Source organism: Gastrolobium bilobum, unplaced genomic scaffold, assembly GCF_033153095.1.
Source record: "Gastrolobium bilobum isolate Gb01-03AN ecotype WA unplaced genomic scaffold, APGP_CSIRO_Gbil_v1 utg1533, whole genome shotgun sequence".
Classification (NCBI taxonomy): Eukaryota; Viridiplantae; Streptophyta; class Magnoliopsida; order Fabales; family Fabaceae; genus Gastrolobium; species Gastrolobium bilobum.
The window spans coordinates 123,287-150,630 of NW_026897265.1; the positions used below are offsets into that span (position 1 = coordinate 123,287).

Genomic DNA, 27,344 nt, shown 5'->3' on the forward strand with positions numbered 1-27,344 from the left:
GTAGAAAAAGGCCCGACATTTTTAGGCAGAAAACAATAGAAAGTTGTTATGATATTTGAATAAGTAGGGTATCATGTAAATAACCTAATATAAAGTGTTATTCCACTCATTTACGATCAACTCAATTGAGGTCACAAGTCAAATCAATGTAATTATATATGATAAACATAAAGAAAAATATTTATCATTTTAAAGAACATAAATTTATATCACTTTAAGTAAAATTACTATATTTTAGTACATATTTAGTGGTTTATAATATTTTTTCTTCTCCATAAAGTTAGGAGAGAAAAATTAAAAATATTATGAAAAGAAAGAAGATAAAAAATCACTAAAATACAAAAATTTAACTTAAAATGATATAATTTTTTGTCTTTTAAAGTTATAAAATAATAAAAATATTACACTTCACTCTCTCTTGGAATTGATGTTCTCAAAAATCGAATTGACTACTTTTTCGGTATGTTAAATTCTGGAATCTAATTAACTAGATCAGTAACTTTTAGATATTCCATTTCTATTTTAATATTAGTAGAAATAATTATATTTTTTAATATTAGTAGAAATATTTTTTAATATTAGTTTTATACTTTTATTGATAAATCTTAGAAATAATTACCAAAAAAAGAAATATTTTTTAATATTAATTTTATGATAAAGATTTATCAAATAAAATCAAAATCTAATCATAAACTGGATGCGAATATAAAACAAATGGTTACGAGACCTCGGAAAAAAGTAGAGGCACTGAGCTTCAAGGCACCTACACTTGTGCAGGCATAGAAGCGACGTCGTTGGCGGCGCTTGTGGGTTTGCATGGAGAACCTTTATATGAGAGGTAAAAGAACCACGTGGTTGGATCCAGATTTAGAAAATCGTATTAGATTCGAGACGCTCTAACCTCTAACCTCTAACTAACCTCTCAGCTTTTGATTTTGTCCAGCTCACACCACCAATGCCTCTAACACCTCCACGTCACGCGGGCCCCAACATCCCACATGGAATTCCGAGACATTCACACCTTCATTTTGTACACGTCAGCTTCTTCAGAATAATATCTTCTCCCCCATACTCACTCACTCTCTCTCTCTCTCTCTTCCTTTCCATTTCTCTCCCAGTCAATTGTTTCTCTACACATGGTTTTTTTTTCTTCTCTTCTTCTTGTACGGGAAAATAAAAGAAAAGAAAAGCGTTGAATGAAATGTTAGAACCTTGCTTGCTAAATTGTTGATTTTCTTCTATTGATTTTTTTTCCCTGTTGTTTTTGCTCTCTATTTTCGACACCAGATTTGAAGCTTTGACTATTTTTTTTTTTTTTTGGATTATTTTTTCTAAGTTGCTGCTTCGAGCTTGTAAATGGAGCTTCGGTTCTCATCAGTGAAGCTCTGGAGGTCTGTTTCGTCATCCTATGAATATGCTGATTTGATTTTACTGAAAAGAAAAAAAATGAACTATAGAAAAAGCTATTTTAGGTTTTGCTTTCTGGATTTTGTGTAATGTTTGTTGCAGATGAATAGAAACTTCATTGCTATTATGAGACATTAACCGTTTTACGTTTGAATCTGTTTTCCTTCCCAAATCTCTGAGTAAAATAATCTATGAAGAGTCTCAGTCATAATTATAATTGTTCTATCAGATATATTGTTCTGATATTCATTTCTCAGGTTATCCGCATGTCAATCTATGAACATCTTTTTTTAAAAAAAAAAAATTGGCTCTTCCGTTGTATCCGTCCTTCCGTGCATCTGGTGTTATGGAAGGTGGATAGAAATTATTGAAAAGAAAAGAAAGAGGAAAAATAAGATGATTTTTTAGATTATAGGTTCTGGAGTTTGTATTATATTTTATCTTATTATATAAGACACTAACTATTCGAATATCTGAATTCTGTGTTGATATCTCCATCTAAAGTAATATGTAAAGAGTCTTTCTTATATATGAATGTCGAATCAGATTTCTTTTGCAGTTTCTGTAAGAATGGTAAGTGAGTTTAGTTATTATATTCATTTCTCAGGATATTGGTATGAATGAAAAGTAATACCTTGTGCTGAGGCAGAAGCTTTGAAGGTTCTTTGATGCAGGAACAGGTTGTCATTTCATTTTATTAAATTTGCTATGAACTTTTTTCTTTTTGAGCTTTTGATTTCTGTCTGGGGACTGGAGCTTGTAGGTATGGATGTATATTTTCCTATCTTAACTTTCTCAAAAGATAATTATGTTTATATTATCAAGTCTAAATTTTTATTATATATGATCTGTTAATAATTACTATAAGCAATTACTGATTTTACTCCCCCTGGTATGTATGTGTATATATAAATTTGTTTGGGCCTCTTGGGTGGAGTAACCCCAGGTATAGGATATTTTGTCTTTCAGAATTATGATGTCGGAAAAAGCGCTGACTTTACTGATAGATAAGGTTGTGTTTGCAGAAATTGATGGGTGAAGTGCTTAAGATGTGGAGAATCCATGATTGACTTGACGAGGGTATTGCATTTGTGTAATCCTGTTAATTCCTCACCATGTTGTTTTTCGAGTGTGGTTGATATAGGCTGGTCCAATAATGTTGGGAAAAGAGGTTTGGCAGAACAAAATTATGTTTTTTGACAGAAAGAGTCTCAGTAATGGAGTAGTTAATGGGGGGCTAGGCTCTGGATCTTCAACTCAAAATGACACAAGATTTAACAAGGTAACTGAAGGCAGAAACAATGGGTTGAGGGGACTGATTCAAGTCCATGAAAGCTTGCAGATTTCGCAACAACCGCCTCAGGGTCCAGTTGTATGCTGGGAGAGATTTCTCCCTGTAAGATCAATAAAAGTTCTGCTGGTAGAAGACGATGATTCAACACGCCATGTTCTGCTTGCTTTGTTACGGAATTGTAGTTATGAAGGTATTAATATTGTCTTTGTGGTTAATCATGCCCTGGCACTTGAGTGCATTACTATCAATTTATATATAACTACTACCAACAGATTGAGATACAAAAACCATACAAACAGGATATTATTTTTCATTCCGATTTGATATATTTTACTTACTAGAAAAAGTTTTGCTATAATATTTAGCTTTCTTTAACAGAATTGCAACCACTAAGTAAAACTTAGTTTCTGAATCCATTTTAGAATGAGAACTCTGCTGAGATTAACAAATTTAGTCTATGGATGTAAAACTCTATTGAGTCAGCAAGTTTCTAAATTTTTGATAGGTTCTATCTCTTGTGCATTTATTGTACAATCTTTCTTTATTTTTGCAGTTGAATAATTCTTGGCTATGGATCCACTAGGGGGTCCCAATAATAGAAAAGAGAGAGAAAAGAGGCGAGAGAAAACGGAAGAGACCTAGTCTCTGTAATCTAATTATGAATTCTGTTTCATTGATTCACAGTGGAGATATTTATAGAGTACATTGTACAGTTGTATGAAAGCAACTGAATAACAGAACAGTAACAGAATAACTAACTTGATAGCTAAGCTAACTGACTTAGCAGAACTAACACTAAACTAACTGAACTGAAATAACAATAGTATAATAACTAACGGTCATGCATAGTTACTGACAGTAGTACATGTATACTCTAAAATACTCAATATTGTAATCCAACCTTTGGAGTCAAGTAGTTTACTCTGTTCTGCAGTAATCTGAAGATGTTTTTGCATGTTTTATGTTAAAATATGGTAACCTATACATAGATGGAATAATCCCTTGTGTTAATGGCAAATTTTAAGCTGAAACATGAGGATAATGCTTCCTTGCTTCCAGTACAGGGATTGGCCACAATCTTTTTGCATACAAAACTGTTAATAAACAGCCAGACTTGGGACTTGGGGTGGTTTTAATTGCATCTTTATATCCATTTTATTCTTTTGCAAACTGAATTGTCTCTCTAACAAATATGTGCTTAAACAATGAAGACCATAATTCTTAAAATCTATTTTTCTTCATCTATGCTATTTACAGTCACTGCTGTTTCCAATGGTCTTCAAGCGTGGAAAATCCTAGAAGATCCAGGAAATCAGATTGATCTCATCCTGACAGAGGTAGCTATGCCTATTTTATCCGGAATAGGTCTTTTGTGCAAGATCATGGGCCACAAAGCTCTGAAGAATATCCCTGTGATTAGTAAGTGTCATTCCATAATTATACTTTGTACCAAATTTAAGTATATGCTTTCAATGACTTTGTCCATCTGGTGTTTTGTTTTACTATGCATGTTGAAATGCATGCAGTGATGTCGTCTCATGATTCTATGGGTATAGTCTTCAATTGTTTGTCAAAAGGTGCAGTTGATTTTTTAGTGAAACCCATTCGGAGGAATGAACTTAAAAACCTCTGGCAGCACGTTTGGAGAAGAAGCCACAATGTGAGTTATTTTACATTTCTGTCTCAGGCATGTGCTGAAACAAATATGAATGTTGTTTCTCAGCTGATTTAAGGATCAACTTAGGAATTGAGCAAAGTGAATTACTTCATTTCTTCCTTCCTAGTAATCTTGAAGCTTCTTCTACATAGAGAGTGATGCCTTGAAAAGGCAGTGGATATGAGTTAATATAACCTATCTAGTTCCTACATCATTAGAGTTTATTTGTGGATGTTATCTTTGATCAACTTAAATATCCGATTATCTAGTTCGTTATTCAGTAAGTGGTATCAACACTTAACTAATATAAGGATCAACTGAGGAATTTGTAAAAGATAATCAGTACCTCCATTCCAGCAAATTTGAAGTTTCTTTTGAGGATAGCTTATCCAGTTTCTGTAGCATGATATTTTATCTTATGTATCTTATCATTGATCAACTTAAATATCAAATTCATTTTTCAATGGTTCATGTCATTCCTCAACTTGGATTAATGCACTTCCTCAGTCTAGTGGTAGTGAGAGTGAAAGTGGGACATACACCAGAAAATTTGCTAAGTCAAGAACTAATGATGCGTCTAAAAACCATAGTGACAGTAGTGATGAGACTGACTATGGAAGCAGAGGCTTGAGTGTTCAAGATGGAAGTGACAATGGAAGTGGCACTCAGGTATTGCACAGATCCCATTACATTATATAGTTTTTTTCTCAATTGATTTACCGTTAAGTAATCTTTCCCCATTTGAAGGCAAAATTATAGCAGTATGCTGTGTCAATATCATATTGTTTCCTCATTAAAGTTAGTTTCAAAATCCAAATGTTATTACTGTTTGTTAGTTTTCAGTGTACACATGAGAAGCCAGTCAGCATGGAAGACTATAAGCTATTACTGAACCATTAGAATCATTGATCTGTCTATAAAAAATGATGAATTTGTGGTTTTCAGAATTGAACTCCAGCATGTGCCGAGTTTAAAAAGAGTAGTAATTTCGTATGTAGGAATTTTAAAAGAGAAAGGGTACTGAACTGGATAAATTTAATACGGTAATTTTAAGCAGCCAGGAAATAGGGGTTTTTAAGACAAGTAATATGGATCTTGAAAGTGTGGGACTAGGTACTGTGCCAGACTGATAAACAATGTCAGCAGAAGGTTAAAAAAAAAAGCTCTTTTAGGGGACAACAAAAAGAAATGGAGTTGAAGTGTCTGAGTTGTCATTTATGGCACTTAGCTTGAGGGATCAATAAAGAAGAGAAGAATAATGGATAACATTCATTGATCACGTTAACCTACATAGGGTTAACTTGGTAATGGTTTGCTTGTGCCAATTACTTGCCATAACAATTGGCAATTGCATCAAGCATTACTGAATTTTCTTGTTATCCAATCCAAAATCCAGTCATTGTCGTTCTTATGAGGAACTGGGGATAACATGATGTATGCTATTAGTTGTTTCATATCTAATACCACTTAACTTTTGAATCACATGTTGAAATTAGCATATTAATTTAGGGAGAATTTCAATTTAGAATTCTTGGCAAAGTTATTTTCAATTTAGGAACAATTTAGTCATGAATAATTAACAGTGTTTGGAGGATGGCTAATGGGTTAATTCTCCCATTAAAAATTTCTATCTAGGGTCCTCATTTAAATTGTAGGTTTCACTTGAAAAAAGCTTGAGAGCGTAAGAGAATCTAGTGAACTTTGATTCTTTTTTGTTTTTAATCAACTATACTTATTTCTCTGCCAATTCAGATGGAGATTGGAGAGGTTCTTTACATTCTTCTGGTGTGTTTTCTTTTTGTAATTCCTTATCAACGTTTCTAATTCCCCTAATTATCTAGAGTTCCTCCTTGTCAAATCCATTTGAAAATTCAAATTTCCCCCTAAAGTCAAGTCTTTTGTTTTGACAATGGTGCTTGTTAGAATGTATATATTAAATTGTGTTAGTTTGTCCCACATCATGTAAATAGGGCCCAATCTCATGTATCTTATTATTATAAATATAACCCTTGTGTGGTCATATTAGACACAATTCCTCAAATTCAAGTTAGTATTAGAACTCATGTTCGAGGAAACCTTGCTTCTGCAAAATCCTAATTATGTTGTACCCACTGCGCAATGGCCATCCTCCTCCTTGTCATGCACGCTATCGGCAAGCCATCACTGCCGAGCATTCTTCATGCAGTCCTTCGTTAGCCCAGACACATCTGATAGCCGTCCACCGCTTGTCGTGCTGTTAGCCTTCGACTACTGCTTGCAATGATTTTCTGACCAGAACCCCCCGATCTAAACCATTGTGCCAAGACAGTTTTGTCTATCCAAGTCTCACCATTGTACGAGCTCCGACGTGCTGTCGCCCTTCTCCCCGATGTGGATTTGGTCTCGATTCGTTGTGGGTCTAAGTAATTTGGGAGATTCGAATGAGCTACTAATGTTTGGAACTTTTTCGCAACGGTTTCTTGCAATCTCTTGCTTCCTTTTGTGTTTTTCAAATCACCTTTTTGTTTCTTGCAATTTCTTGACTTTAAGGCCACCTCAAGAATCGTAATCGTATTGCTTGCATCTCTCAAGCATCTCTTAAACCATAGATAATTGACTCTGGTGCTTCAAATTATCTCTGTGGCAATAAATATCTTCTCACCCCTCTTACCTATCTAGAAAATTTATCTCCGATCGCCTTTGCTGATGGCACCAAGTTAGTTGTTTGTGAAATTGGATAAGCACAACTAGGTCCCTTTTATATTTAATTTCAGTTCTTTATGTTCCTGGTTACCCCATTAATTTAATATTTGTTGGTCAACTCATTCGTTCTCTTCATTGTTCCATTACCTTTAATGCAAAAATTGTTGTTGTAGGATCTGGGTACGGGGAGGACAATTAGAGTTGGTAATGAGTCATGCGGCCTTTAACATCTTGTTGTGCCTAGTTTTCCAAGGGCATGTACCCTGACAGATTTTCCTAATCTTATTCACAACCATCTTGGACATTCAAGTTTATCCAAACTCCAAAAGATGGTCCTTCATCTGTCACGTTTTTAGTCTTTGGATTGTGAATCTTGTCAATAAGGGAAATACACATGTTCTTCCTTTGTTATTCATGACAACAAAAGGGCAGAGACTACTTTCTCTTTTTTTCATTCATATATTTAGGGTCCAAGTCAGTTGAGTTGTAGTTGGGGATTAATGTATTTTGTGACCTGTATTGATGATTACTCTCGTACTTTTTTTTCTTTTTATTATATTTTTTATGAAGAATCATTTTGAACTGTTCTCCATTTATCAAAAGTTTTGTTCTGAAGTTCATATCCAATTTAAACCAGTATTTGTGTTTTGTGTGGTGACAATGCGTGAGGATATATGGCCTCTGAGCTGCTAGAATTCTTGACTCAACGGGGTACATTACATCAGACTACTTGACCTTATACTCTGCAAATGCAAGAACCGACACCTAGTTGAAATAGCCGCAACTTTACTCTTTCATATGAATGTTCTTCATCTTCACTTTTGGGGGGATGTTGTTCTTGCATCTTGTTATCTTATTAACCACATGCCTTCCTCTGTGTTAGACAATGAAGTTCCTGATCATATTTTGTTTCTTGATGCTCCTGTGTATTTGGTGCCTCGTCATGTTTTTGGTTGTATGTGTTTTGTTCACAATCTCACTTCAGGGAAAGACAAGCTCACAACTAAAGTCTTCAAGTGCTTCTTTCTTGGTTATTCATGTCTTCAGGAAGGGTATTGTTGCTACTCACCGAACCTCTGGCGTTATATTGTATTTGCTAATGTCATAATTTTTTATTAACAACCTTTCTTTTCTTCAGTTGCTATGGTCTTTGAGGTTGATACCATCCTCCTCATTCTTTTCTTTGATCCTTCGTCCACAAGTGTCTCTTGTCCTACGGCTACCCCTCCACCATTTTGTCTTCCAATTGTTATGAGCGCCATCCTCAACTGCCCATTGGTGCTAGCTCTGTCTTAGAAGATGCTCCTGGTGACTCATTGCTTTCACCTATTGTTCCCTCTGCCCCGTCCCTTGCGTCAGACAGTCTGCCCATTACCCTCCATTAAGGTATTTGCTCCACTCACAATCTTAATCCTCTTTATGTCTTTTTGAGTTATAATCAACTTTCTTCCCAACATTTTACCTTTGATTCGAGTCTTTCTTCCGTTTCTATTAATAAGACCACCGGTGAAGCACTTTCACATCTAGGTTGGCGCCAAGATCCAATGAACCATTCAAATGGCATATGGGATTTTGTTTTATCTCTTCTAGTAAAATGTTGTTGGATTTTGTTGGGTGTTCACTGTTAAAGTTGGTTCGGATGACATTATTGATTGCCTCAAAGCCCGCTTAGTGGGCAATGGATACACTCAAATTTTCAGACTTGATTATAGAGATTTCTTTTCTTTTGTAGCCAAATGGCCTCCATTCACTTGTTTCTTTCTCTTGTTGTCGTTCGTCTCTTTGGCCCTTTTTTTAGCTTGATATTAAAATTGCTTTCTTGCATAGTGATTTGCAGGAAGAAGTTTACATGGAGCAACAATCCGGATTGTTGCACTCGGGGAGTTTAGGTAGGTGTGCAAACTCCAAAAATCCTTATATGGCTTAAAGCAGTTACCTCGGGCTTAGTTTAGTTGTTTGAGTTCAGCTGTTCAGGCTTTTGGCTTAACTTGTAGCAAAGTTGATCAATTTTTTTTGTTATGGGCATAGTCCTCCTGATTAGTGCATCTATCTCCTGGTCTATGTGGATGACATTTCAATTACTAGCAGCGATTGGGTTGAGATTGAACAGCTAAAATAGTACTTAAGTCAATTTTAAACCAAAGATCTTGGCAAGCTCCAAATTTCTTAGGCACCCTTGTTCAATCTAGACATGGCATCTTAATCTCTAAGAGGAAACATGCCTTGGATATTTACTAGGAAATTGGCATGTTAGGGCATGGATCCTACTGTTAACCATTTAAATAACTAAGACAAGGGGAGCCACTTACAGATTCCGACTATTGTCGAAGACTAGTCGGGAAGATGAATTATTTTACTGTAACGAGACCATATATTTCTTTTGTAGTTTGTGTGGCTAGCCAATTCCTTGATTCTCCTTGTGATTTCCATTGGGACTCAATTGTCAAAATCCTGCGATACATTAAAGAAGCATCGGGAAAAAGCTTATTATATAAAGATAAAGAGCATGTTGATATTTGTGGCTACACAATGCTAATTAGGCAGGCTCTCCTTCGGATAGACGTTCCAACCTAGGTTATTGTGTCTTATTTGGGGGAAATTTGATTTCTTGGAAGAGTAAGAAGCAAACTGTGGTAGCCAGATCTAGTGCAAAAGTAGAGTATTGAGCAATGAGAATTGTAACCTATAAGCTTATTTGGTTAAATCAATTGATCAAAGAACTAAATCTCCGTGAACAACGACCAATGAAATTAATTTGTTACAATTAGGCAGCGTTGCACATATTCTCCAATTTGGTCTTTCATGAGAGGGTCAAACATATCAGAATGGATTGCCATTTTATCCAAGAGAAGATTCCGTCTGGAGAGATCGAGATAACATTCTTCAACTTACATTCTTCAACTTCAATGATTAGCTTGCAGATCTTTTCACTAAGGCGCTTAGGGGTCCTTGAGTGGACTATATTTGTAACAAGCGTGGTGCCTATGATATATTTGCACCAGCTTGAGGGAGAGTGTTAGAATGTATAAATTAAGTTGTGTTAGTTTGTCTCACATCATGTAAATAGGGCCCTAGCCCATGTATCTTATTATTATGAATATAACCCTTGTGTGTTCATATTGTTCACACATTTCCTCAAATATAAGTGTACTTAATATGATTAATGAAAATAATTTATTGTAGATTTGTAGGCCCCACCCCACTCTTTCTTCCCATTTTGTTTGTTATTTGCATATCTAGTTCAAAAAATGGTAGGAAACTTCAGTTACTTTGCTACTTTCCTATGGATCAAGCTTTTTGGGATTCTTGTGAGCATTTGTGTCTCCTATTTTAAACCAAATTTTGATGGGTTTGACTTTTGAGACAAAGTATAAACAAAGAGGCCAAGTTTTATGGAAATGCGCAATTTATGGAAATCTTTGGTGCTATTGGTTGGGGCGGAACACATGCATCTTTAAGGGCATTTGTTTGCTCTTGCTATGGAATATGGTGATATTTATGGCTTCTCTTTGTTGTTTTGCCCTTGAGTGTGGAGTTGGCATTTCTGATAAGCATGGAGAATGGATAGCCAGCCTTGCTGCATTCTTTATTTATTGAATTTTAATTTTTTTTTTTTTTTGTATTTTGTATTTTGTGATTTCTCTTCTGGTTGTCTCATGGCCCTATTGTTGTACTTTTCTCTTCTTTTTTCTGATAAATTTATTTTGTTATTACAAATTGGTGAACTGTGTGTTGTTTTAATTGAGCACTTGTCTATGTGATTGTTCCTAAACGAGTGAACTATAAATATTTTTGCTAGGAATTCTTAAATTGTAATTGCCCCTTAATTATTCATTTATGTAAAAGCCTTAAAATCATTGTTAGCCTCGTATTTTATGTAGAGTTCATGGACTAATTGTCTAGCTCAGGTTGGCAGCCATCGTCCAGTTTCGCCTCATAGACAATTGGTTGATGCCCCTGATAGCACATGTGCTCAAGTGATGCATGCAGAGGCTGATAATGTTAGTAGTAGGTGGGTACGTGTGACAAAAAAAGAGTGCCATGAAGTGATTGATCATCTTGGTATGCCTTGGTAGTATCTATTTTTTTAATCTGTCTATCTTCATTTGGATATTTCAGCCAAATAAACCCTTTAGTTACTTTCCAGATAATGTTGCAATGGGTAAAGACTTGGCTATGGGAATATCTTTGATTATGCCGCTAGAGCATCCACTTCAGGAACTGTCTAACAATCCAATGGGCAAAAGGAAACATAAGATGTCTGATGTGGATGGGAAGCAGCTCAATAAAGGGCACAGTAATGTCTGTAAAAAAGGAAAACTGGAACACAACGGTGATAAAACTAAGCCACAGGAAAATCAGGCTATGAATGTTGTTGATGTTACTGATAGCAACATTCCACAGGCTGAAAGCAGAGACTTGAACACTCCTAATGGGTTTTCTGGTTTCTCAAAAACTAAAGCAAGCTGTTGCTTTAAACAGCGTCCATCCCTTGAACTAACTTTGAAAAGGCTTGGAGAAGTAAGGCATACCAAAAATGTCATCGATGATGAATGCAATGTTTTGAGGCATTCAGATCTGTCAGCATTCTCAAAGTAAGAGGAAATTTACTAGCACAACTACCTTCTATTGGAAGCAAATATTGTTGTATTACATTGGTTTACATTTATTTATTTATTTTCTTTTCTTCATTTTGCAGATATAATACTGCTTCTTCTACTAACCAGGTGATGTTCTATGGTCCGTAGACACCAGGATATTTATATATTGAGAAAAAAATAAGATTTTTGTGTTGCATTTGCTTGTTTCATCCTAAATTGCAGCCTTCCCGTCATTTTATCAGGTTACATTTATTCCACATTGTGCCTTATCCGTAGATGAATATGTGCATTTCTTCCTAGCAGGTGGCGAAGGATAAACTGAATTAGTAAAAAGGTTTTTGTTTGAGTATGTTAGAATATAGTAGGATATAATGTATACATCGTAGAAACAGTTGAAATTATGCATGAACGATAGAATTATTGTAGGGTTTGATGTTTTTTATGTTGTAAGAAAATAATTTTATCTTCTACACACACATAAAAGTGTGTGGGATCCATGTGGGGCTATCTGAAAAGAAGAGAAAATAAAAATATAAATCCCACATATTTTTATGTGTATGTAGGAGATAAAATTTATTTCTTACAACATGAGAGACATTAATCCTATTATTATAATAGTTAAAATTGTAGAAATTTATGTTGGTAAAGAAAAAAAGAAAACAAAAATTGATATTGATTTAAGAGATAGGATATTCTTACTACCAAATGTTCCTACTACCAATCTAGTATAACTATGTATTACCGGTAGTAAATCAAAAACTGTTTTTTTCCTCTCTTTTCAGAAACTTTTCGGAGATTGTCTGCTAAAAAGTGGGATCCAACGGCTGAAAAGTGGTAGTAGATTGATAGTGGGAACATTTGGTAGTAAGAATATCCTACCTCTGGATTTAATAAGATAGATATGTTATAAAAGATAAAAGTATTCCTCATATTTATATTAATAGAAGATACTTAATCGTAATTAAATAAGAAAATATGGGTATATGAAAATTTAAGATAATTCAAGTTATATATGTAATCAAATTACTTTAAAATACAATCAAGATTTATGAGTATAATCTAACAGTAATTAATATTCATATTATTATGTATGAAGACTATGTGTGGACTATTACAGATTCAGTTTCACCCTATCAGGATTATTTTCTAAACTCTTAGATCTTCCAAGTTACTTTTAAAGCAAGTTTACTTGGCTCTCCCAACAAAACCTAAATGTGTTGTGCCCATTGCCTAGCGACAGATATTCCCGAATTCAGTGTGCCCACCGTTCAACAGTCCTTTTCTTCTCTCTGCACCTTTGGCGAGGTTCAAATATTCCTGAATTCGGTGTGCCCACTGTTCAACAGTCCTTTTCTTCTCTCTGCACCTTTGGCGAGCTTGTCGTAGCGTGCCTCCTGGCAAGCATTTGTTGAATCGTCAACATTTTGAACAGTTAGAAAAATTTTCAATCAGGTACCGCAACACTGGATCTGAAGCACACCATCTAGATCCTGCTGTGTTGTCATTATCTACCTCTCCTTGTGCCACCTCAAGCCGTAACACTTGCTCAGGTCCACTGCTGCGTTCTCTTGAGTTTCTGGTGTCGCTCCTTCGTAGAGTAGTATGCGACCACCCCTTCAGCCTTGTCAAGGAGTTTTCAGATTGTGGGTCTTGTAGTTTTGGAGTCAGAAAAGTGATTCCAGCTTTGTTTAGTTTTTCCCAGACAATTCCGATATTGTTTCGTTCTGTCTAGTCACTTATAAGTTCTAACCATCCTCTCAGCACTGTTCTGGTCTGCCTATCGTTTGGTGAACCCCTTTGAGCCATTACGATGGGAGACTACCATTCCGCTACATTTGAGATTATTTCACCAATATCAATGTCACGTTCATTATGGTGAAGTGATTGACCGGATTAATCACTTATAAATCTTGGGCTACCTTTGTAAAAATTTAGTTTGTAAGGCAGGGACAGTTCAACCACCTTACATGAAACTTGGGGATGTTCCCCTTTCTTGAAAAAAACTCACGCACCATTAGCAGGAACAAGTGCAAGGCTAAATTTATCATACTCTCATACCAAAAAATAATTATTAATATTTCAAAATGTGAAATCATAGTCTATGGTTTCACTTAGCATATGTATGTCACAATTTATGAAATTTGGACTTAACTTGAAATGATCGAGACGTTATCCTCACTGTTCACTGCTAGCTCCAACCGACCGAACATAAACAGTTCACTGCTAGCTCCAACCTTTGAAACTTGCTTTATTCCGAGTCTTTGCTCCCCCGAAGGATCATTGTAGAACACAAACAGTCAGGAAAAGTTAGTAATCCCAATCAAAAACATAATAAGATAGTTATAATTCTAGTATTCCATCATATTTAACTCGAGCATTAATCAAGATATTCCATTTCCATAATTAGTTTAATTTAGTTTCATTCAAAGGGAAGAAAACTATGGTAGACCGGAAGTCCCATAGTTATAATTCTAGTATTCCATCATATTTAACTCGAGCATTAATCAAGATATTCCATTTCCATAATTAATTTCATTTAGTTTCATTCAAAGGGAAGAAAACCATGGTAAACCGGAAGTCCGTGTTGCTAGTCTACTCAATGACCCTGGAGTTCTTGTTCATATAGACAAATTTGGTCATAATCAAAACATCAATTCTTAGTGTGCACACCTCTTCACCAAAGTTGTTACTGGTAGACGGGGAGTCTTTGTTGGCAGGTACCAATTTGAGAAGAATGGATAAACAACATTTATACATCATACAGCATCATAGGCATATGGCTATAAGGTTGTGTTCTTCACTTTCAGGAGAGGTACCATCGCAAAAGTTATTTTCCCATTATTTTCTTATCACACAAATTAAGGAAATCAAATCTTGTCACAAATCATATACTTAAAGATTTCTCAAAGGGTTTCATAATTTTCGCATCAATTATCTCGTATCTATCAAAGGTCAGATTCATAACACATAAGAAATTAACATGCCAACCTACTATCACCAAGGGATTAGGATTACACACTACAAATTCATACTTAAGTAACCTACGAATACCTACAGATTGGAATTACCTCTACTATCACCAAGGGATTAGGATTACACACTACAAATTCATACTTAAGTAACCTACGAATACCTACAGATTGGAATTACCTCTATTTCGTTTCAAAAGCTTCATCGTAGAAGATAAATTCACAAGGGAAAGCATAGTTGGCGTCAGAAGGGGAAAAGTCATTGTAACAGAATCTATAAGGGTTGGGAGAAAGAAAGAAGGAGAGGGAAGATAGAGAGATGCAAGAAATTGGTAAGAATGTGAGGATCGTTTGATTTGTTAGGTTATCCTCCCTTTTTTATCGCTAAGGTTTTATAATGGAAAGAAAAGACATTAATTATGGGTAATATTGAAACAGTGAAGTAATTATTGTGGTAATCATGATTATCTTCAATTACCATTAATCTGTATCTTAACGGTTATAGAAAATTAATGATAACAAAAATAAATGCTAATATAAGCCTATAAATTTCTAACATTAAGGGCAATTAAAGTAAATATTGCCTATTTATTTTGAACGTTACAAATTAACATAATTACTACCAATTACAAGTGAATGTTACAATTCTATAATCAAATAATGACATACTAGAAATGATAAAATTAATGGCAACCAATGTCTACATATGCTTATTCCTATTACACCACTTTATACCAAGGTTGACATGCCTAGCATCATATAATATAAAAATAAACATACATATTAAGATATACACCAATTTTATTTTTACCATTATTATCATTAGCATTTTTTCGGGTTATTACATTTATGCTCTTCTATAAGACTTGGATGCTATCTGCCAACAAATCTTGACCAGTGCTGATAGTCTCACCTTATCACACCCCTTTTAGCGCCTATTAAATGTTTCTAATATGCCTCCACTAGCCTCTATCGCTCTAACCATGCGAGCATCATATTCCTCTTTTCTGGTCTTACAAGCAAATGATTTCTGGTGATTATAATGGTTGTGGCGGTGGGCGTGGTCATACAAGACCTCCATGACCTTTTTGTATTAAGTTGACACATTTGGAGGAGAGTTATTGGGCGAAACATGTCAAACCAGCATCCGCTAATTGTCAATAGAATTGATGAGCAGAATATTTGGCATTATTTGTGCAGATTTGTAATTATCTTGAATGATTGTATAGTTGTAATTGTGTAATTATATCCTTAATTAAGTAGCCAGCTGTAGGTTACTGTGTAATTATATCCTTAATTAATTAGCCAGCTGTAGGTTAGTGTGTAATTATATCCTCAATTAATTAGCCAGCTGTAGGTTACCATTTTATAGCTTTTTAGCAAACAAGGCTAAAAATCAGATTGTATCATACTATTTAAATGAGAATTCTCCAAAGGAGAACATGCAGTTTTTATTCCAATTTCTCTGAGTTTATCATGGTATCAGTCTAGGTTTCGTTACTAAATTACTAAATTTTTCGCTGTGCTCACAGTCTCTGAGTTCCCAGTTCTAGTCTTTTGCGCGTACTGTTCACGTCGCGGTTCTTTTTTTCTTTTTCCTCCTGCGATTTTTCTCAGCATCATGTCTACTGAAAAATATGATGTTCTTTTTGTTCGTCTTAATGGAAAGAACTACTCCACCTGGGCATTCCAGTTCCAGATCTTTGTCAAAGGCAAGGAGCTTTGGGGTCATGTTGACGGAACTAATTCTGCTCCTGACAAAACTACGCACTAGGCGGCACATGCCTAATGGGAGGCCAAAGATGCACAAGTAATGACTTGGATCATAGGCTCTGTTGAGCCTAATATTGTCCTCAATTCAGACCCTTCACAACGGCAGCAAAGATGTGGGACTATTTGAAGAAAATTTATAACCAAACGAACATTGCTCGCAGGTTCCAGCTTGAACATGAAATTGCTCTTTTTCAACAGGATAGTCTCTCAATTTCTGAGTTCTATTCTCATTTCATGAATCTTTGGGTTGAATATACTGACATTGTCTATAAAGATTTGTCGACTGAAGGACAAACTGCAGTCCAAAATGTTCATGACACTACAAAACGATCTCAATTTCTTATGAAATTGAGATCTAATTTTGAGGGCATTTGCACCAACCTAATGAACAGGGCTCTTGTTCCCTCCTTGGATGAATGTCTAAATGAATTGCTTCGTGAAGAACAACGTCTCCTCACTCAAACAAACATGGAACACCAGAAATCTGCCTCCCTTCCTGTAGCATATGCAGTACAAGGCAAACCTCGAGGTCGAGACATGAGTACTGTCCAATGTTTCTGCTGCAAAGGCCACTGACATTTTGCTTCAAACTGTCCTAAAAAGTTATGTAATTACTGCAAAAAAGAAGGTCACATCATCAAAGAATGTCAAATTAGACCACCACGGAGAAATGCAACAGCCTTCACTGTCACTGTTGGCTCTTCTACTACTCTTGTTTCTGTGCCAACTTGAACCCCTGAAATGGTTCAACAAATGATTGTTTCTGTATTTTCTGCTTTGGGTCTTTCAGGTAAAGTTTCTTTATCCAGCTCTCCTTGGTACTTTGACTCTGGCGCATCCAATCATATGACCAACAATGTTGCTTCTCTTACCAATGTTACAAATTACTCTGGTAATTTGCAAATACACACTGCAGATGGAAACAATTTACCTATCACCGCAATTGGTGATATTTCTTCATCTCTCACCAATGTTTATGTTTCCCCTGATCTCACCAGTAACCTTATGTCAGTTGGTCAATTAGTTGACAGTGATTGCAAAGTTGAATTCTCAAAGTCTGGTTGTCATGTGCAGGATCAACACTCAGGGAAGGTGATCGTGAAGGGGCCTAAAGTTGGAAGTCTTTTTCCTCTTTATTCATTGTTGTCACCATGTTCTTTTCTGCCTTTTATTTCTTGTAATTCTGCAACTGTTAATTTTCAATTATGGCATAAGCGTCTTGGTCACCCAAATTCCAATGTACTTCATGCCTTAATGAAATCTGGAGTTCTTGGCAATAAACATTCCCCATCTTTTAGTGCTGTTCAATTTGATTGCAATTCTTGTAAACTTGGTAAAAGTAAAATTCTACCGTTTCCAGTTCATCAATCAAATGTAAATCAGCCTTTTGACATAATTCACTGTGATTTATGGGGAATCACACCTGTAATATCTCAATCACATTACAAGTATTTTATTACTTTTATTGACGACTATAGTCGTTTCACATGGGTCTATTTTTTGCGATCTAAAGCTGAAGCTTTCTCTGCATTCCAATTTTTTCATGCCTATGTTCAAACTCAGTTTTCATCAAAAATTACAAATCTGCACAAATAATGCCAAATATTCTGCCCATGAATTCTATTGACAATGGGGGGAATACACATCTCATTTGTTTCAAGAGTTCTTGCAGAAAAATGGTATATTATCTCAAAGGTCGTGTCCTTCCACACCCCAACAAAATGGGATAGCTGAAAGAAAAAACCGCAATCTTCTTGATGTTGTCCGTACCTTAATGTTGGACTCTTTAGTACCCTCCCGTTTCTGGTGTGAAGCTCTCTCAACTGTTGTCCACCTTATTAATCGGTTGCCTTCTCCAGTCTTGCACAATGATTCCCCTTTCTTAAGGTTATTTGGTAAGCAACCCAATTATTCTACTCTCCGCACCTTTGGTTGTGTCTGTTATGTTCATCTTCAGCCACCAGAATGCACCAAACTCACAGCTCAATCTGTTAAATGTGCTTTTCTTGGTTACTTAGCCCATCAAAAAGGTTTTATATGCTATGATCCTCACTTACATAGGATTCGGGTTTCTAGAAATGTCATCTTTCAAGAAGATACATATTTTTTTGCTACTAACTAAGACACTTAATCTTCTACATCCAAATCTGTCTTGCCATTGTTTCCTAACAGTTTTGTAGAAGAACAAGCTCGTCCTCCTGTCATTGTCTACCAAAGACGTCCAACTGTTCCACCAATTCAGCCTTCAATCCCTTCAAGGCCCCCTTCTGATCATTCTCTGGCTGCTGATCCAGCGCATGCACTAGAACCAGCCCCTTTACGTCGCAGTACTCGCATTCGTAAACCACCGGAAAAGTATGGTTTTTCTGAATCTTTATCTTTAACAACAACTTTAGCATCTGTTCCTATTCCTTTTTCATATAAACAGGCAATGGAGCATAAATGTTGGCAGGATGCTATAGAAACTGAACTTCTTGCACTAGAGGAAAATCAGACATGGGACATTGTTCCATGTCCTCCATCGGTTAAACCGCTTGGCAGTAAATTTGTATTCACTATAAAGTTGGGTTCAGATGGATCCATCGATCGATACAAGGCTAGATTGGTTGTTCTTGGAAATAAGCAAGAATTTGGCCTAAACTATGAAGAGACCTCTGTGCCAGTGGCCAAGATGACTACTGTGCGGACTATTATTGCCATTGCTGCATCTAAATCTTGGCCAATTCACCAGCTAGATGTCAAAAATGCCTTCCTTCATGGTGACCTCAAAGAAGAAGTTTACATCAAACTTCCTACGGGTATGCCCTCACCATCACCTAATACTGTTTGTAAGCTACAACGTTCTTTGTATGGATTAAAACAGGCACCAAGAGTGTGGTTTGAAAAGTTTCGCACAACATTACTTGGTTTTTCCTTTATCCAAAGTAGCTATGATCCATCTCTTTTTCTACAAAGGACCTCCAAAGGAATTGTGATTCTCCTTGTTTATGTGGATGACATTATCGTCACCGGCTTAGATCAAGAGGCTATCACTACAATCAAACAATTGATGCATTCAACTTTCCACATGAAAGATCTTGGACAGCTCACTTATTTCTTGGGATTAGAAGTACAATTCCAACAAAAAGGCATCTTTGTCACTCAGCACAAATATACTCAGGATCTAATTCAGCTAGCTGGTCTCACCACTGCAACTATGGTTGACACTCCCATGGAAGTTAATGTCAAGTTAAGACAGGATGAAGGTGAACTCCTACAAGACCCAACTTTATATCGAAAGTTGGTAGGAAGTCTCATCTACCTAACCATCACAAGACCTGATATCTCTTTTCCGGTCCACACAGTCAGCAAATTCATGCAAAATCCTAGACACTTGCATCTTACAACAGTACAACGAATCATTAAATATTTGTTGGCCACTCCCAGCCGTGGTATCTTCTTTCCGACAAATGCAACAATACAACTTCAAGCATATAGCGATGCTAATTGGGCTGGATGTCTCGACACAAGGAAGTCTACTACTGGCTGGTGTATGTTTTTAGGAGATGCCCCTATCTCCTGGAAATGCAAGAAATAAGAATATGTCTCTAAATCCTCCACTGAAGCAGAATATTGGTCCATGTCTGCAGCATGCTTTGAGATTATTTGGTTACGGGGCCTTCTTTCAGAACTTGGTTATTCACAAGCAACACCAACTCCGTTGTATGTTGATAATACAAGTGCCATACGGATTGCAGCAAATCCTGTATACCATGAAAGAACAAAGCACATAGAGGTTGATTGCCATTCAATCAGGGAAGCTTATGACCGTAGAATTATCACTCTACCTCATGTCTCAACATCGGTTCAACTAGCTGACATCCTCACCAAGTCTTTGACACGTCAACGGCATAATTTCCTAGTCAGCAAATTGATGCTTGTAGATTCACCAGCATCAATTTGAGGGGGGATGTCAATAGAATTGATGGGCAGAATATTCGGCATTATTTGTGCAGATTTGTAATTATATCTTGAATGATTGTATAGCTGTAATTGTGTAATTATATCCTTAATTAATTAGCCAGCTGTAGGTTACTGTGTAATTATATCCTTAATTAATTAGCCAGCTGTAGGTTAGTGTAATTATATCCTCAATTAATTAGCCAGCTGTAGGTTACCATTTTATAGCTTTTTAGCAAACTTCAAGGCTAGAAATCAGATTGTATCATACTATTTAAATGAGAATTCTCCAAAGGAGAACATACAGTTTTTATCCCAATTTCTCTGAGTTTAACACTAATTATGTTCGAACTGAATTAGCATAATCATCTTCCCTCCTCTGCTATGCAAACTAGTGAGCACATTGCTTACATCTCTTAATTATGGATAATTAACTCCGATGTTTCTGATCATCTTTGTGGTAATAAGGATCTTCTCAATTCTCTTACATACCCGGATAACTTAATCCTAGTCATCCTTGCTAATGGCACCAAAATAGTTGATTTGTTCACAATCTTACTTTAGGGAAGGGCAAATTCACAAGAAAAGCCTTCAAGTGTCTTTTTCTTGAATATTCTTGTCTTCAAGAATACCATTCTCCATGGTGATTTACACGAGGAAGTTTACATGGAGCAACTATCTGGCTTTATTGCTCAGGGGGAGTCTTTGTTGGTGTGCAAGCTTTGAACATAACTGCATCGAGATCGCTCAGTCTAGAAATAACATCTCCATCTTCTAGGGAAAGTATGCTTTAGACATTTTGGAAAAAACCTTGTATGCTAAGGTGTAAACCCATTGATACCTTTATGGATTCTAATGTCAAACTTCTACCAGGTCAAGGGATGCCGTTGTTAGACTTTGATCGTTATTGAAGTCTGGTCAAGAAAAAGATTAGCTTGCATTAACAAGACTAGATATCTCCCTTGTTGTGAGATGATAAGCCAATTTCTTGACTCTCCGTGTGACTCTCACTGGGATGCTATTGTTAGAATCCTTTGATACATCAAAAGAGCACAAGGGAGAGGCTTCCTATATGAAGATAAGGGGGCATATGGATATTTGTGGTTATACATATGCTAATTGGGCAAGTTGTCCTTTAGAACGCACTATTTCATGCTACTGAGTTCTTTTGGGGGAAAACTTGATTCTGTGGAAAAGCTAGAAGCAAGGGGTGGTTGTCAAATAAAGTGCAATAGCTAAGTATCAAGCAATGGAACTCACAACTTGTGAACTCTTCCACTAGAAAGAAAGCGGGGGGCGGTGAGGATCGAACCTGGTACACCGAGGCTCTGATACTATATAAAAAACCAATTCAACCCAAAAAGCTTAAGCTGTTGGGTGAGGATACATTAATGGTTTTATATATCTCAACAAACTCATTGGGTTAAAATAGATGCTTAAAGAATTGAATATTTGTGAACCAAAACCAATGAATCTGATGTGACTGAGGCTGCATTGCATATATGATATATCCTTAGATCCCATCTTTTATATCAGGACTAAGCACATTGAGATTGTTTGTTACTTTATTCGATAGAAAATCAATTTGGGGAGATCAAGAATGTTCAACTTGCAAATATAGGGTCCGTTTGGATGGACTTTTGAAAAAAGAACTTTTTATGAGTTGCTTCTTTTAAAAGAACTTATTTTAAAAGTTAAAGTTATTTTATGTTTGGATGTAATATTTAAGAAGTACTTTTGAGTAAAAATATCATTTGGATGTTAAAATAAAAAAGCACTTTTAAAGTATAAAATTACCATTATGCCCTTAAAAAAATCCTTTTTTTCCCAAAAAAATCTCTCCTTCCCTGTCACCTTAACCCTAATTCTTCTTTCCTATTCTTTAAAACATATCAGGGATAGCAAGAGTCACCCTCTCCAAACCCTTCGATTCCCATCTTCACGCCACCATCTAGTTCGACGTCTTTCTGCTACATAATTGTTGTTGTTTGGTTTAGGCCGACTTCATGTTTCAATTTTCACATGATGCTGGTTTGGTTTGGTATTGTTGATTTGCTATTTTGATATGTTTATTTGCTGCTGGTTGGAGTAAGTAAAAAGGATATTTTGCGTACCTTTTTTCCAGTTACACCGATTTGATCGCTACTTTTGTTCACGGTCATCTGCATACCGAACCACCCATCAACATTCTCAGGGTCCATTTGAGGTAGAAATTACCAAAATTATCGCTACTTTTGCTGGGTACTGTTAAGCTGTGTTGTGGTTGTTTAATTTTGAAGTGATGTATATTGTAGTTGGTTGAAGGTATGAAATGTTGGGAAATGAGAAAAAAAATGAAGGCTGAAGGGAAGAAGAAGAAGAACGTTGCAGAGAGATGGATAAAATTGGAAAGGACGGTTTTTGAGTTACTTTTAACTTCTGCTTTTCTCAGAAGTTAAATTTTTTAACTTCTCAAAAAAGTTAAATTTTAACTTTTTAATTGGCTTTTACTTTTATTAAAAGCCACATCCAAATAAGTTACAAAATTTCAAAAGTACTTTTTTTTGAAAAAAAAGTAGCTTCTGGAGGACAAGAAGCCCATCCAAACGCACACTTACTAAGGCTCTTATAGGTCCTCGAATCAACTATATGTGTAAAGTTTGGCACATGATATCTGTGCACTAGAAGGGGGAATGTTAGAATATTTGTTAGAATATCAAATGATATCATCTGTATATTGTAGAATAAAGGTTTTGTATTTAAGGGATAGAATCATTGTAATTGATACCTATACTATTATATATGGAGAGAATATTTTTAAACTCTAAACTTAGTGTTCTAATGTACAATTTAAAGAGACGATAACAACATGATGTATCCTAGTTATTTCTCGGTGATTGGCTGGCAAATGGCAATAGTGTTTAGCATCAAATCTCAATCTTCGGGCAAAACTTACGCGTTATGTGTACTTTTTATCAGGCTCATACTGGAAATGTAGGAAGCTGTTCCCCACTAGATAATAGCTCAGTTGCACCCAATACAGGGACAACACACAACTTTCCATCTCATTCAAATGGCACTCCTCTTAATCAACAGTCTAATGGGAGCAACAGCATCAATGACATGGCCTCCACTAATACATATCTTAGCACCAAACCTGAAACTTTTAACAAAAAGCCAGAGTCTGTAACAGTTATTGACTTGTTTAATTCTTCTGCACTCCAAGCTGTGCAGAACAATAGTAGCTCTTCATCTCAGAAGAAAACTTCTGCCCAGGAAGAATATGCAGAAATGGTTAAAGGACAAGTAGGAGGCTCTGAACAAGGATTACAAGTTGAGCACACTCACTATCAGCTTCACCGTTCTAATCACATTGCCCACAAAGTTGCACTAGATTTCCGATCAGATCATGATCTCTTACTGAAAGGCTCGAGCAAAGCTGCTCAGCAATGTGTATCATCAAATGCGTTTGGAGGGCCTGCAGAAAGTAATGCTGCAAACTTCGGTGTGGATGGAAATGCAGCTGAGAGTGATCATGGGAGCAATAGACAGGACGAAAGCAGCAACACCTTGACAATCAGAACGATAAATGTGGAAAACTGCAATGTGGCAGCTGGGAGCATTGGAGTTGGTGGCATTGATAAGAAAAATATTGGGAATGACGCAGATAAAGGACGAATTGCATTGAGAGAGGCCGCCTTGACCAAATTTCGTCAAAAGAGAAAAGAAAGATGCTTCGATAAGAGGGTAATCTATTTTTAATTACATGGTCCATAATTTGTTTGCTGAAGATCTCTGTAGCATGGGTTTTGTCAGTTTGAGTATAAAGATGTAGTTATACCCTGCTCATTGTGTTCTTGTATTTCCTGTGACTGAATTGATGGCTTATTAAGATGCTGTTAATAAAACTATTTGTTTGAAAGGATCCTATTAAAATAATATGTTGCCATTGACATTATCTCTTTCTGTGCCTAGTGGTCTACTTACTCTCCATTCTGGGTATTTTTATTGCTAGAATTTTATAAAATTATTTCCGCTTTTATTGAACATTAAGATATCTTCTGCCCCCGATAGTTATTTTACTTGTATGAGTTGCATGTTCGTGTTTGAGTCAATGACTTGGTCTTCACCAATCACCATTATGCCAACATAAATCTGACTTGTTTCAATATTCCGGAATTTTCCTTTATATTTTCAGGTTCGATATCATAGCAGGAAAAAACTAGCAGAACAGCGGCCACGTATTAGGGGACAATTTGTTGGACGAATTGTGTATGTTGATACGTGCTTGGATTCATTTTATATTTTTATTTTTCGTTGTAGAAGTGCTTAGAAGTGCCGGTTACCTTTTGTTCAATTTTTTCCCTCAGGTCTACAAAAGCAGAGAAAGATTCTACAACTTTGGTTTCTGTGGATAATTCTAGCGACGTTGCACAATAACACCAGCCAAGATGCTGATCATAATTTGACTGAATTCGTTCCAGTAACTGTCACTAGCTTCTTGCTATCAGAGTAACCCAGACATGATCATGTCTATGTAAAACACAGACATGATCATAATTTGACTGAATTCGTTCCAGTAACTGTCACTAGCTTCTTGCTATCAGAGTAACCCCTTACACGTTCACCTAGGAAGAAGCTTGGAGGTTTGTGATAGAGGAATGTGTGAGAGCGGGGTAGGTACCTTTATTGTGTGAAAAACATACATTTAATTTGAAACTTTGAGACGATGCTCTAGATTCTATTTATAGTTGTGAACTTAAAAACTCCAATGGACAGATGGAAGTGGTTGCCTTTGAAAAGTTAATCTCTGCTGAAATAAATTTTATCATGCTAGCATGCACTCCGGGTAATCTAGCTAGCAGTTTTTGCTTTTCCTTTATGAATCTATAGCCTCCTCATTGTCGATCTAGATCAGCGAATGAGCCTTGTCTCTGTTGTGCTAGTATGGAATGTGTCAACCATGCTCATGTCTGTGTTTTACATGTAAGGAATGTGTCAAAACCTTCTCATTGTTTATATTCATATTTCTTAGGCTTTTTGACCCTTATAACCCTTTATTATTAATTAATTACCGATTTGACCTTGATTATAAACTATTTCAAAAATTTAACCCCCTCAGAAAACATAACACCAATCTGCCCCTGTTTGACCGTTGACCACCAAGCCTACCCGGGTACACCCCTCTGTACCCGGGTATTTTTTGAAAATTTTTGTCTACCCGGGTAGGGAGGCGTGTACCCGGGTATTGTTCTTCGTACCTGAAAAATTGCTTGAATTATTTACCCGGGTAGAGAGGGGTGTACCCGGGTAAATCTTCGACCACCCATTTGGTATTTTCTCTCTCTTTTTTACAGCTAATGAGATAGATCAGTATTATCAAGTTAAGCATGCCTAACCAATTTGAAGAGCTTTTAGCTTTGAGAATGGATTTGGAATTTCCATACATCAACACTTTACTGCTCATCAAAGCGGTCCCTGTTCGTATCGATTATGATGGGGTCTATTTTTATGTACGTCAAAATCGCGCTCCTATATATAAATGTGGTACCGGGTCTATTGGGGAGAGTGAGACAGAAAGAAAATAAAGACAGGGTTCATGGTACAGAAATTTAGTGTGAGCATGCAGCTTTTCATTTTACTGGTAAATGACGAATTATCACGTTCAGGGAAGACATGCATGGGACAAGGTTTGTGGTTGTGGATTTATACTGTTAACTGAGAATTCTCTTTCTGAAATAATCATTGAAAAATATTTGTGTGCTTTACAGACCCAAAAAAGTTGCAGAGGCAGAGCACGTGATAGTCGGTGCCTCTATATTCAAAGCTTGGAGAAGAAGAGTGCATGGGAGATCCAAAGAGTAATCATACCGGGTGGTTGAAGATTTACCCGGGTACACCCCTCTCTACCCGGGTAAATAATTCAAGCAATTTTTCAGGTACGAAGAACAATACCCGGGTACACGCCTCCCTACCCGGGTAGACAAAAATTTTCAAAAAATACCCGGGTACAGAGGGGTGTACCCGGGTAGGCTTGGTGGTCAACGGTCAAACAGGGGCAGATTGGTGTTATGTTTTTTGAGGGGGTTAAATTTTTGAAATAGTTTATAATCAAGGTCAAATCGGTAATTAATTAATAATAAAGGGTTATAAGGGTAAAAAAGCCTATTTCTTAACTTAGTAGTTTTGTCGTCAATTCTTTTCTCCTCCCCCTCACCCCCCTCCACACACACAGAGAGAGAGAGAAAAAAAATAAAATAAAAAAATATAATTCGTCTACATGAAACGGTTGTCTTGAATGGGATAGCCCCTTTTTCTCCCCTTAACTTTATTGCATTAAATGAAGGGATATGATATTATGCTTATTTTTTTTTCATGCTTATTTTATTTACTTCTCTATTTTAATACTGTTAGATAATAACTAAAATTAATTTTTATTCTCTCTCTTTTCTTTTAAAATTGTAATTTAACTATGTTAAAAAAAGTAGATAAAGTAACTATGAAAAAATAATAGACATCGTATCCTATTTTTGAAAGAAAATGGTTATTGAGCGAACAAGTTGAGTTGGAGCTCCGTAGGTAGCATCAATCATAAATCAATTATTGTGTGATAATTCTCTTGGCAAGGATTGTGTTTCAGCTGGACACGCGTGGAACTTGGATCGATGCCCCCTCTTCTGAGCAATTATAAATTTATAATGATATACCTTAAACGTCGCCGCTTGAACTTTGCTTGTTGGAAGGCAACATCTAGGGGTTCTTTCTTTATTTACTCTCAGGATTTAAAAATTACTGAAGCTATTAGCAGACAGACACCAATCGTTGAAGCATTGGGATTTGGGGACCACGACCTTGTAGGGTTGCCTTCCAAAGACGGAGCAGGCTAATATTTGGGTTCACCAGCCGACCTATTCTCAATTGATGCCTACCTACCTATCCCTAGTTTCTAGTTCAACTTTCTTGGAGTCTTTAGTTCCTTACAATCTATTGCTAGTCATAAATACAATCCCTACTATAGCAGCTTTTAGGATATTTTATGGGCA

At 36.2% G+C, this 27,344-nt stretch overlaps 1 pseudogene; it reads left to right on the forward strand.

The window, feature by feature from the left end:
• The first annotated feature begins 1,088 nt into the window (after positions 1-1,088).
• LOC133305592 (two-component response regulator-like PRR37) lies at positions 1,089-26,168 on the forward strand (annotated as a pseudogene).
• The last annotated feature ends 1,176 nt before the right edge of the window (positions 26,169-27,344 follow it).